The sequence below is a fragment of the Triturus cristatus genome, chromosome 3_1 (assembly GCF_964204655.1).
Source record: "Triturus cristatus chromosome 3_1, aTriCri1.1, whole genome shotgun sequence".
Classification (NCBI taxonomy): Eukaryota; Metazoa; Chordata; class Amphibia; order Caudata; family Salamandridae; genus Triturus; species Triturus cristatus.
The window spans coordinates 685644763-685658186 of NC_140583.1; positions in this window are offsets into that span (position 1 = coordinate 685644763).

Genomic DNA, 13424 nt, shown 5'->3' on the forward strand with positions numbered 1-13424 from the left:
TACAGTTTCTGGGTCTCTCATTGCCCTCTGCAATTCCCAGATCCTCAGGAGAGGTTGTGGGGAGGGAATATCAGAGGGTTTGGATTAGGAAATTGGTGACAGAGGCGGGCCTATGCCAGTGTTCATAGCTGGCTGCTGATCCATTGTCTTCAATGGAGTTGTCAACTTTCCAGTGTTCTGTTATGCTTTCACTGATATCCAGATTACTCTCACAGAACAAAAAGGCAAATTGCTTAGCAGTCTCTGTTGTAATGTGTATTTTACTGCTCATGTCTTGCTTCTATTAAAAAAAATAATGACATGAAATTGCTGCTTATCAACGTTTTCACTAGCCCAGATGAAAACAGCTTGCAGTTTACCTTGGCTACACCTTTCCAAAATATCCTACTATAGTGTCTATGAAGAGGAATATATACTTTAAGCATCAAAAATATTGCACCAGTTGGTGAAGAAAGACTATTGAACCACACTAAATGTGACGTAGTCATCGGCTAGTCAATCAAGACCTCTTGATGCTTAACCTTTCAACCTATGTGTTTTATCCCACCAATGGAGAGTACTGAAATTGTCACAACAATGTAATTGTATTTTAGGGATATCACATATGCAAATCCTTCTACATATCCGACACCTAACTAAAACAATTGTATATGAAATTGGTATAATATCTACCAAATTAGCATGGCATATATTTTCTTTTCAAAGCAGACACACCATCTGCATAAAACGAATATGGACTGCCCTCAAAGCGGAGTGTACCAGAAACCAAAGTCAATATCAAAGGTCAGAAAAGATGCTCAGTTTTAGAGCACCAAAAGGGTGTCTCACTACCGAAGTTTAACCCTTCCTACCTTGAAGTCAAATTTAGCAGTTACTGGACTCACCAATATAAATAATGGCGATAGGTTGTAAGTGCAAGGCTAAGCCTTCTTATCTGCACTAACCTGAGTCGTTCAATGACTATCGGTTTTAGGCGTAGTATCCTTTTTCTTCTAACTTTGCAAGAGAACTAGGAGCTCTTGTCTCTATTTTATATCAATCAGATAGTCATTGTGCTTTTTCTGCTGATGTGATAACAGCTGTGGCCTACATTATGTTTGCTTTGATTTCACCACCTTCTAACGTCTACCTGAATTATCTATGGATTAGGACATACGGAAGACACGACCAATAAATGAGGAATTACTAGGGAAAATTCCCTACTTAGGGCCAGACTTTAACCCGTGGTTCTCACTGGTACTGACGGCATTAAAAGGCCACTCATAATTACGGCCGAAGGGTAGTAATATGATCCTTAAATGTTGTGTTAAAACAATCATTTTTGTTCACATGCTAACTTAACCATTTTATGAAAAGAGAAACGAACAGGACAGTGTATCTCCAAGCTAAAAGAGCAGCTTACTTATTGCAAAATAAAATCAAAAAGGCAAATATTTTGTTCTTAAATTTATAAACGAAATTTTTATAACAAGTGAAGAAGTAGCACCCACCATGGCATAGAGCTTGGATAGCATTAATAGCTTGACATGTTACCCCCTTACATTGCCAGTCCATGTCAAAGATGCACTTGTACTCACGAATTGTCGTATCAGTAATAGTGCAAACCACATATCGACATTGATTTTTTAAAGTGTGCTGTTACTTATCAGTGTATACCTGATGGCACATCTTGATTGAGTGCTGTATGATGATATGAACAGCGGAAAACCTTGTACCGTAGTAATGGAAGGTCAGATAAGAACGTGCTACTGACTTTTGCCTTTCATTAAAGACTCCTGTGCAAACTCGGTTACTATATACCACAAATAAGTCATTTTCAACTTTAATTTTTTTTTTTTCCTTCTGGTTTGGAATTATTCAGATAAAAACGATTTAAAACTATGGGATCTAACTTGTTTTTCGATCTAATGCTTTGAGAGACAATCTCCTGTGCAGAAATGCCTCATGCCTTCACTTATGCAAATTGCACGGAGTCAAACTAGATATTAGCAGAACCTTGCCCCATCTTGTAGCAAAGTAAACCTGTGCCTTGCACTGAATCCCACTCTGCAGTGCACGGCAATACTGCAGTTCTGTGCAGGTCTGCACTGCTGCCACACTGAATCCCACTCTGCCACACTGAATCCCACTCTGTAGGGCATGGCAATACTGCAGTTCTGTGCCGGTCTGCACTGCTGAGCACTGAATCCCACTCTGCACGGCAATACTGCAGTTATGTGCCGGTTTGCACTGCTGAGCACTGAATCCCACTCTGCAGGGCACGGCAATACTGCAGTTCTGTGCAGGTCTGCACTGCTGCCACACTGAATCACACTCTGCCACACTGAATCCCACTCTGCAGGGCACGGCAATACTGCAGTTTTGTGCATGTCTGCACTGCTGCCATACTGAATCCCACTCTGCCACACTGAATCCCACTCTGCACGGCACAGCAATACTGCAGTTCTGTGCCGGTCTGCACTGCTGCAGCACTGAATCCCATTCTGCACGGCAATACTGCAGTTCTGTGCCGGTCTGCACTGCTGAGAACTGAATCCCACTCTGCAGGGCACGGCAATACTGCAGTTCTGTGCCGGTCTGCACTGCTGAGCACTGAATCCCACTCTGCACGGCAATACTGCAGTTATGTGCCAGTCTGCACTGCTGAGCACTGAATCCCACTCTGCAGGGCACGGCAATACTGCAGTTCTGTGCCGGTCTTCACTGCTACCACACTGAATCCCACTCTGCACGGCAATACTGCAGTTCTGTGCCGGTCTGCACTGCTGAGCACTGAATCCCACTCTGCAGGGCACGGCAATACTGCAGTTCTGTGCCAGTCTGCACTGCTGCCACTCTGAATCCCACTATGCAGGGCACGGAAATACTGCAGTTCTGTGCTGGTCTGCACTGCTGAGCACTGAATCCCACTCTGCAGGGCACGGCAATACTGCAGTTCTGTGCCGGTCTGCACTGCTGAGCACTGAATCCCACTCTGCAGGGCACGGCAATACTGCAGTTCTGTGCCGGTCTGCACTGCTGAGCACTGAATCCCACTCTGCAGGGCACGGCAATACTGCAGTTCTGTGCCGGTTTGCACTGCTGCCACACTGAATCCCACTCTGCACGGCACGGCAATACTGCAGTTCTGTGCCGGTCTGCACTGCTGCAGGTTTCTGCCTGACAGAGTTGCAGTCTAAGCAGAGTGTCAGTCTGCCTGGCCACTCTCTTAGGGCTTCCTGGAACGGTTGCTTAAGGCCCACTGAAAGAGCGAGTACAGCATAAGCTGAGCAATGATAAAAAGAGGACAACCCTGGTGGCACTACAGGACTCCATGAGAAAATATACAGACTGCCTTTAGAAAAGGACCCTTTCTCCTATATATACTCCCCCTTGAGAGGGCATATTTGCCCTTTGAACCAATAATTTCCCCATACCAACGTCTCCATGTGGATGGCACAAATATCGACCAACTCCTGGGTTATTTTGTGTTTTGCTTGAACATTCTGTTGGGCTACTGCGTTTTCTGTATTAGGGTCCTGCGTGGGTCAAACAAGGGAGCCTCACATTTCCATTCATAACATATCTGTGGAAAGGAATCTACCGTTGTGCATGTAAAGTGCCTGCTATGCAGGCAGGTGGTGTGCCAAATACTCCAAGGGTCAAAAATGTTGCTTTTGTCTCACCAAATTGCACATGTGGTGCAAAAATGGCACATTTTGGATAACTTAGTTCTGATGCATCAGTAAAAGACCCTAGCCCAATGTATCTCATATGTCGCCTGTCAGTGTCCAGAGACCTGTCAGTCACTCAGGCCGCCCTTACCTAATGTAAGCAAGTAAAAATCGAGGCAGAAAATTCCATCAGTTGATAATTCCTTTTTACACACTTTCAGCAGCTATGGGGTTTTAAATCTCGACCAACTAATGTTGATGATTCTTGCATTGTATGCTGATGCTGATGCTGATGCCCTGGCAGCACTCCTTAGGTTCACGTAGAATCTAATACTGACAAGATGCAGCGTAAAACAAGTTTAGTCTAGCCTGATTTAGGCGCGCCTTTAGGGTGGCTTTTATACTTTGAGTGTGTAGAACCTTTAGTTTTACTGTGTAGCTCTTTATAGGTGTAACAACTTGTCCAATTATCAAGCAGCTCCACATGTGTCTACCTTGCACATATGCAAAATCAGGGCATCACAAGAGCAGCTCATTAACTGAGATTATTCACATAGAGGAATGATTTACATCTGGACATATCTCCTGCACACTTTGATCATGAAAACAAGGGACATCACATTTCTACCTGCTTAAAGAAAACCATGTATATATCATCTCTGCTTGAAAGCAATTTCAGAGGCCATCTGGAGACATAACGTCCTCCAAAGTACACCTGTAAGAGGACTGCTGATATAGGGCCTTTAATTATCATAGAACGAAGGGAAAGAAAATTAGGCTGAAATCGGATATACTGGGAATTGTTTCCAAATTGAAACGTGACACGCTCTTCACTATATACGATAGAGTTTGATATGAGATGGCTTTATCTACTTACAAAGCGGCATTCTCGTTCTTCTAAAAAGTCAATGTCTGACAGACAACGCCTTCAAACATCCTTTCCGTTTTGGAGAGCTTGACATTTTCGTATACAAAAATGAGATCGTTTTAGGTCGAATCTTCTCGTCTTACCTTCAGTTTTCATTTCATGCACACTATATACTTTTCTCTATTTTTTCTCTTATGCGTCTTTGTTTGGCAAAAGTGGGGTGTTTCAAATGTTCTTGCTGCCTTCAATTCTGCCATAAGGGGGGGGGCCGGACCCCTCAGAGCATTATTGGCAGTATTGTGATAGCAGGGCAGAGCATTAGTCCTCAGAAGCAGCTTTTGTAAACATTAACCCACCCGTGCCATCACCAACTGATAGAGAATTCATCCATACTGTGGAACTCTGCTGGAGGTCACATGCAAAAAAAAACAAAAGTACTTAGGATAACCGGTTTTATTTGGTATATCCCAAAGGCGATATAATATGTTCATTTTCGCACAGTTTGCCTCATCACCTCGTTCAGCCCAGGACTTCTAGCTCAGATTCTAATGCTGAAGACTACTGCACAAAAAGTCAACAATGCTTTTACGGATGAAAGCGAGCACGTCTTCAAACTGCTGATAGCTTTTCGCCGTTTAATGCCAAAAAAACAAGTCAAATGCCTCCCTTGTTCTGAAAATGTCCCTCCAACAGAGTAACAGCCTGTCTGAATTAATCGAATAGACAGGACTTCCTCATTATTTCTGCTGCACTCCTAGTGTGTTTAACTTTATTGAGAAGTATATTTATTTTCTTTCTGTGTGAACATGTTTTAATATCATTACTATTAAACTTTATAGAAAAAAAGTCTTCCAGTTATTAGAGATAAATATGTTCTTTGTTGTCTTTCTTTAACATTATTTAATAGATTTAAAAACATTATTTAAACTAACTAAAAATAATTCAGAGTAAAAATTATACTGTAAAAATGAAACGTTAAGTAAGAATAAGACTTCTGACAAAGAAATCGTAACAAAATATTTTATTTTCTTGTGACATGATACCACTTTTAAGAAATGTAAAGGTGCACAATAAATAGCATGTTTGTATGCCTTATTTTGATTACCACGCGATTTATATGATTACCACACGATTTAGCTGTAGTGAAATTCATATTTTTCTAAAGTAAAAAATAATTAAATATTTAATAAATTATTTTCTGATTACCTTGCTATCTTTGTGTTTGCAGCATATGTATTGTGCATGTGAGAACGTCACGATGACCCTCCCGAATTTTCAAACCGTGCATGCCATGTCTTCCACCTACATACAAGTGCCATTTCTAGAATGATGTGCCCCATCACTTTCATACTTGTGACTAATCTGGGCATCCTTAGCATGAGGGGTGACTTTACGGTTCTTAGGCTCAATCGCAACTGGTCAACTCTTAGGACAATTGCTGTTCTTATCACTACATAAACCAGATACTACCGACAGCTCACTGAATTGCTAATTACTTCCTTTTTAGTATTTGACTGTTAGTGGAAGTGAGGTTGAACAGTCACGTCTTACTCTTTGAGGGTGGTATGGAATACAATGTCATAAATGTAGCATGCAATAACGAAATTGTCCAGTCACTGTTCATTGTTTATTTTAAAAACATGTGACTTCCACTCAAATTGGGCCTGATTTACAAATTTCCGGTGACCTACTCTGGAGTCTTCCTTCCTTTTTAGTGAATTTCAGGACTAAACAAGCATTAGGAAATCTAATAAGTTTCACCTATGCAAACCCTATTGAGTTTGTCAGTGTTTTAAAGATGAAAGCGTGAGCTGCTGTGCAACATGGCTCAAAGTAAATAAAAAACACAGCCCTATAGCGGGGCCAGGGATGACCATGCCATAGTGCTTTGTTTTTATGTACTTTAAGCCATTTTGTACAGAAGTCTGCACTTCTGTGTGTGCAACATCTTTAAAAGTCAGTAACAAAGCCAGATAGCTCTTTGTGAGCTATTTGCCTTTGTTAATGTTCCCTAAAGATAGCTTACAGAAGGCAGAAACAAAGCACTATGGTCTACACTATGGCACTACGGCTTTGATCCGAAGCAGGGGAAAGTGGTGCAAAAAAGGACACAAAAGGAGGGGATGAGAGGGACAGCAACCATGAAGCAGGAGGGAATGGGAGGGACAGGGCAAACAGCAAGGACGTGGGAGGGATGGGGAAGGTAGAGAGGGCCTGCAAACACATGCGGTCTTGAGTGCTAGATTAACAATAAAAAATGTACCTGTACGAAGCGGCGGCCGGTGGAAGGACACTGGCCACAGAAGCAGGAAATTGTACTTGGCCTAAGCTCCACGGATGCTGAACGACGGAAGAACTGAAGAGAAAATGGAACCTGCATGAGGCCCTGACCAATGAGAAGCAAGGAAATGAGACCGTTGTGGGAGCCAACCAATGGTAAGTAATGGTAAGTATGGGGAGGGCTCAAAGCCCATTTTAAAGCTTTTTCTAAATTAACGTTAGCTTTTGCTAACAGAGCTTTAGGGCTGTAGGTGAGACCTAAAAAGAATTACTGTTTTAACGCAACAAAACCTTTGAGAATCAGACTCATAAAGTTCAATTGCTTAATAAAAAAAGATTGTGGTAATCAATCAATCAATCAATCATAGCATTTGTAAAGCGCACTACATACCCGTGCGGGTTTCAAGGCACCAGGTGGGAAGGGGGGAGTGCTGCTACTGCTTGAAGAGCCAGGTCTTGAGAAGTCTTCTGAAGGTCAGCAGGTCTTGGGTCTGCCGTAGGTGGATGTGGAGGGTGTTCCAGGTCTTGTCAGCGAGGTGGGAGAACGATCTGCCACCGGAGGTCCCTCTTCGGATGACGGGGACTGTGGCGAGGGCGAGGTCGGCGGAGTCGAGCTGGCGGGTGGGGGTGTAGAAGCTGAGTCGTCTGTTGAGGTACGCTGGTCCGGTGTTGTGGAGAGCCTTGTGCGCATGGGTGAGGAGCTTGAAGGTTATCCTCTTGTTGACGGGGAGCCAGTGCAGGTCTCTCAGGTGGGGTGTGATGTGGCTGCGGCAAGGGATGTCGAGACTCAGGCGGGCAGAGGCGTTCTGGATGCGTTGAAGCAATTTCAGGAGTTTGGTCGAGGCTCCAGCGTAGAGGGCGTTTCCGTAGTCCAACCTGCTGCTGACGAGGGCCTGGGTGACCGTTCTTCTCGTTTCGGTGGGAATCCACTTGTAGATCTTGCGGTGCATGCAGAGGGTGTTGAATCAGGTGGAAGAGACGGTGTTGACCTGCTTAGTCATGTAGAGGGTGGAGTCGAGGTTGACCCCTAGGTTGCGTGCGTGGTCGGTGGGTGTTGGAGCAGTTCCCAGTGCGGTCGGCCACCAGGAGTCGTCCCAGGCCGAGTGGGTAGACCCGAGGATGAGGACCTCCGTCTTGTCCGAGTTCAACTTCAATTGGCTGTTCCTCATCCATTCGGCGACGGCCTTCATTCTTTTGTGGAGGTTGGCTTTGGTGGTGTGGGGATCCTTGGTGAGGGGGAGGATCAGCTGGGTGTCATTGGCGTAGGAGATGAAGCGAGTGGTGCCATGTAGATGTTAAATAGCATTGGGCTGAGGGATGAGTCCTGGGGTACACCGCAGATGATCTCGGTGGCTTCGGAGCAGAAGGGAGGGAGACGGACGCTCTGTGTTCTGCCAAAAAGGAAGGAGGTGGTCCAGTTCAGGACCTTCTCTTGGATCCCGGCGTCGTGGAGGCGTGTGCGTAGTGTGCGGTGGCAGAATGTGTCAAAGGCGTCTGACAGGTCCAGGAGGATGAGGGCCGCGGTCTCTTCGTTGTCTAGTAGGGTCCTGATGTCATCGGTGGTGGTGATGAGGGCAGTTTTGGACTGGGACGGGTCCAGGATGTTGTTCTCCTCGAGGTAGCGGGTCAGTTGTATGTTGACGGTCTTCTCGATGACCTTCGCCGGGAACAGGAGCAGGGAAATGGGCCGGAAGTTCTTGAGGTCCTTGGGGTCCGCCTTGGGTTTTTTGAGTAAGGCGTGCTTCCAGCTCTCCGGGAAACATCGAGCATTTGAATGTCTGGTAAAGATGGCCACTGAGTGGAGATCTGTAGCACCCTGGAGCCTGCGCACTCATCTCACCCCACTTGTAGGGTGCATATCAGGTGATTCTTCCACTGTTAAGTCTGGGGCAGTGGCTGAAGAAGTTAGCCTCTATGCAGAATGAGATTTATGATTGGGTGGGTCGGTGGTGTGCTTCAGACAGATCCCAAAGTCCCTGAGCTCCTTTATCAAATCTGCAATGAATGCTTCCTGGATACCACAGTGCAATACTGCGCTGTGCCCATCTGTGAAGCGTGACAGTACACCATCAGCCACACATGAGAATTAAGAAGCGCTTCCCAAGAACCTAAGTGAGTGGTAGCTCTGAGCAGGTCCCAACAAGCCACCTTGGCTGTACAGCCTCTAGAGTGAGCAGGCAACAGGTATGTCCTTTAGGAGGAAGAATACAGCCACCATCCTAACTCCTCTGCTGTATTTTCTTAATAACATTCTCAGAAGCTGAGCTACACCAAACTGCGGTGGCGAACCACCATTCTACACTCCCTGTCAGAAAGATGGTCTCCTAGAACTCACAGAGTGAAGCCAAAGGCTCCAAGAAATCAAGTGCACACAGTGAGAACTACAGCTGTCACAAAGACACCTCTTGTATGACACTTCCAACAAAGAAACAAAAGTTATCGGACCTCAACAAATATTTGCCAATCCAACATAGCAAGAATTACATAAAAACAATAGTGGCCAAACCAGGCCCATGATGACCTAAAGTCCTGTGTGGCATAATTAAATCATTACTTTTAAAAGGCATTTACAGATAATATTGCCTCACTGAATTGTGTCAGAACCAATGCAGACATATAAAACAATTTGCACACTGTTGATCAACAACTCAAAGCAGTGGTGAACCAAATGAAAATGAGCATGATAGACGACAAAAGCCTGTACAAAGCGATAGCATACCTAGAAAGTAACGGCTGTGTTTAACACGTGAGAGGACTTGGTGAAATGGTCTCGAAGAGAGAATATAAACATACAGAATATTAAGGCAGAGACTGAAGGAATACATATATGAAACACTCCCCAAGATCGTCAGTTTTGCCTTGAAGGAAAGACCAAACCATCAAATTGGCCTTGTGTGAGCTCACATGGTGGGCAGAACATCAAATGATGCTAAGGCCAGGCCCATAGACATTGAGGTTAAAATAGCAGGCTATCAGCTCTAAGAGAAAATATTACAGGAAGCCAGGAAACTCGTATCCATTGCCATAAAGGGAGTCGGGTTGCACTATTTCATGCTGCATCGCCCTTTTAACAACATCGTGAGATGCGTTCAGTTAATGAGAAAAATATGATACAGATAACTCAACACATGCACTCTTCAATTTCAATGGAGAGGTCATGATCTTCACAGTAGAAGAAGGACATACACTGCTACACTGGAGGAGGAACCCAAGCAATCAGATGACTTAGTAGTAACTAGGGGTGGGCGGAATTTGCGAAATTAACTTTCGCAAATTATCGCAAAAATGTTTAAAATTATCGCAAACAAGCGGAAATATCGCGGAGATGCGGAAGTTTTTTTCCCGCATGTTTGCGAGATTATCTGCATGGTTGCGGGTCGCCAACTTACCCATGTGGTTGCTTGCGGGCGCGGCCATCTTGTTTTGAGTTGTCTCGCGGTGCATGATCGCGAGAAGAAAGACGTGATCGCGCGACGCATGACGTCACTGCGGGCGCGAACTGTCGCGAGACAGTGCAAATGGCTAAAAACAATACAACATCTCATGGAGAACGCGACCGGATCAAGAAAACTTGTCACGAACGCAGGGATTCAGGTAAGGCGATCGCGCGCGCGCGAGAATGTATTATTTTACAGCGCGAGCAAGAAACAAATTATCGCCAAGCTGCGGAAACCGGAAATTTTGACATTTTCGCGCTCTCCGCGGACCGCGAAAATGTCAAATTATCGCAATTTCCGCGAACGGAGCGAAATTTTCGCCCAGGCCTAGACTAGTAACCAGAAAAATCAAACAGACTGGGGGTGAGGAGAAGACTGAAGGAGCACACTACCAAATCAAGATAGAGGGCCAAAACATGCAACTACAGGGATTATAATATGAGGGTGTGAACAATTAGTGAAAAACAATGTAATATGATGACTGTTTGATAACTAAAGTTAGTTGGCTTGAGGTATTGAGAGGGGAGAGCCTAGAAGACAATGTTTTTTGTGGAATGAGTGGGGAAACTAGCCGAAAGATCTATCCGAGGAGTTCGCAGAGCAAAATGGCAGCGGCTAAACATGGATCGATTTTGACACAAAAAAGGACAATTGGGGGAAACTTACCCCATCTACACAATGTGTACCCCGGCTGGGGGCCAAGGTGATACGGAATATACTTTTATGCTATTCTGTAAGACACAAGCATTGTGTCTCTGGATACTTCAATTTTTTAGTCCTGATGAAGACCCGCCATGATGTATAATCAATAACACACAATCATAGGGTCGAAACGTCGATGAGAATATTATATGTCCAGCGTCAGCTATCCTAAAATACAAAAAGAAAAATACAAAGATATCCTGAACTTCAATTTTTTAGATATTTGACTGTATGTGTTTTTCATGTTTTCACATTATATATGTGTAAACTCTGGGAATTTTTCACCTGATATATATCAGTATAATTGAATTTTTTGTATGTATTCTGTGTGTTACAGACAGCTGAACAATATTTTGAATTGAGAAATTGCTTTCTCTGTTATAGTTTGTGGGCTATAGAATTCTTTTTGTTGCAGAGGGCTTGCTGGATGTATCTAGAAATAAAGCTCTCGTACTCAGTAAGAAAGGCATCATTTTTTGCCCTTTTTATCAATGCTTAATGAATAGCATCGTTCGCAATTCTTGATTAAGAATTGCATTACCCGACAGAATCGCTTGTAGCTTATAATTGTATACCCAGGCTTTGGGCGACACAGGGCAACCCAATTATTCATAATGATGATGTTAGGTAACGTCGAATCTGCTTGTGTGGTGAAAGTAGAATGTCATCTGCGTAAGCCTGCACTTTTTGTGGGCCTGTCATAAAAGGTATACATTGATGGAGGGGTTGTCTCTAATTTTAATATGAAGTGGTACCAGAGTTAGAAGGAACAGAAGAGGGGAAAGGGGGCAGACTTGTCTGGTACCTTGCTGTAGGTTGAGTATGTTAAGATCTGTTAATATTTATCCTAGCTTTAAGATTTTTGTAGAGGGCAAGAATCATTTTGGTAAAACTAGGGCATAGGTTGAAAGCATTAAGGGAGGCTTGTAGGAAAGACCATAAAAACCTTGTCAAAGGCTTTTCCTGCATCTAATGCGATTGTGAAGGTGGAGTCTTCGAGGAGGCACTCTTTCTCAATGACATGACTGAAGAGTTGGATGTTGTCTCTGCTGAACCTGCCTTTAATAAATCCTTATTGGGATGGGTGTATAATAGTTTTTTGGATGGGTTCCAACCTAAAGTCCAGGATTTTCATGTAGATTTTGCAATCTAAGTTAATTAGGGAAATTCATTGGTAGTATTTATGGTTTGAAGGGTCTTTACCCTCTCTGAGATGACTATTATGATAGCTTCTGCTGCGATTACAGAGGCTGTACCAGTGGGGGAGATGTGCTGGAAAAGATACTCTAGGAGAGGAGGTCCCCCAGTTTGATAAAACGAGGTGCAGAAACCATCTGGGTCTGGTACCTTTTTTGCTTTGAGAAGTTTAATTGCATTTGGTATTTCCTTATGCATAATGGGGTTTTTGAGTATGGATTTAGCATTTTTGTTTAATTTGGTGATTGGGATCTTGTTAAAATATATATGCAAGTCTTGTATGGGGTTTTATGTTAGAACCTTTAAAAAAAAGACAAAGAGAATGTCCTCTTCTTCAGTCGATAGTATGTTGTATTTGTTAGTGATGTAGGTTGTCCATAGTTAGTTTCAGATAAAAGGGTAGAATGTTCCAGCTTTATTCCGACCACAAAAGGAGATACTCTTGTGTCTTTGGACAATTAAGTGTGCTTTGTGCTTTGTTGTTCAGGATTTTATTGTATTTGTATTTTAGTTTTGTTAGAAAGTTGAATTGTGTTTTGTCTCAGGTACTTTTTAGGTGTTTGTCTAAGGATTTTATTTGTTTCATCTAGATGTCTAAAGCACGGTTATCTTATTATTATTTTTTTTTTCAATGTAATTCGTTTAATCATGTGCCAGTGGATGGTAGATTTAAGGGTGTCCCACACAATTTGAGGGTTAGGGCCTGAGTTCCTATTAGATTTTATGAATTGACTAATTTCCTTTCTAATTTTTTCATGAAAGTTGGGGTCTTCTGAGAGAAGGTCATTCCTTTTTACTACTTTTAGGTGTAGGAGTGTTATGGTAATTATATATGAGTGAGATGCATGCATTGTCCGACACTAGGATCAGTTCGATAATAGGCTTGGAGGTGGTCGGGATATGGGTTTCATCAATTAAAATATAGTCTATTTGAGAGAAGGAATTATGGGGTGAGAGAAGAATGTGTATTCTTTGCCTGTTAAAACATATGTCTTTCAGTTTATGGTCGTTGCAAAGATTAAACATTTTTTGTGGAATTTGTTAGGTCTAAACAGGCAGGAGGAGTTCCTATCAAGGATACCATCCCAAAGTAAGTTGAAGTCTCCACCCATAGTGATCCTTCTATGAAGAGGAGGGAGAATAGTTTTCTATTGAATTGAGACCAAAAGGCAGGATGGTCGCTATTTGGCGCGTTGACATTCACTATGACATATTCTGTGTTGTCTTTTAGGAGATTGGTTATGAGCCATCTGCATACAGGTTCTGCTTCCAAGGACATGATTTTAA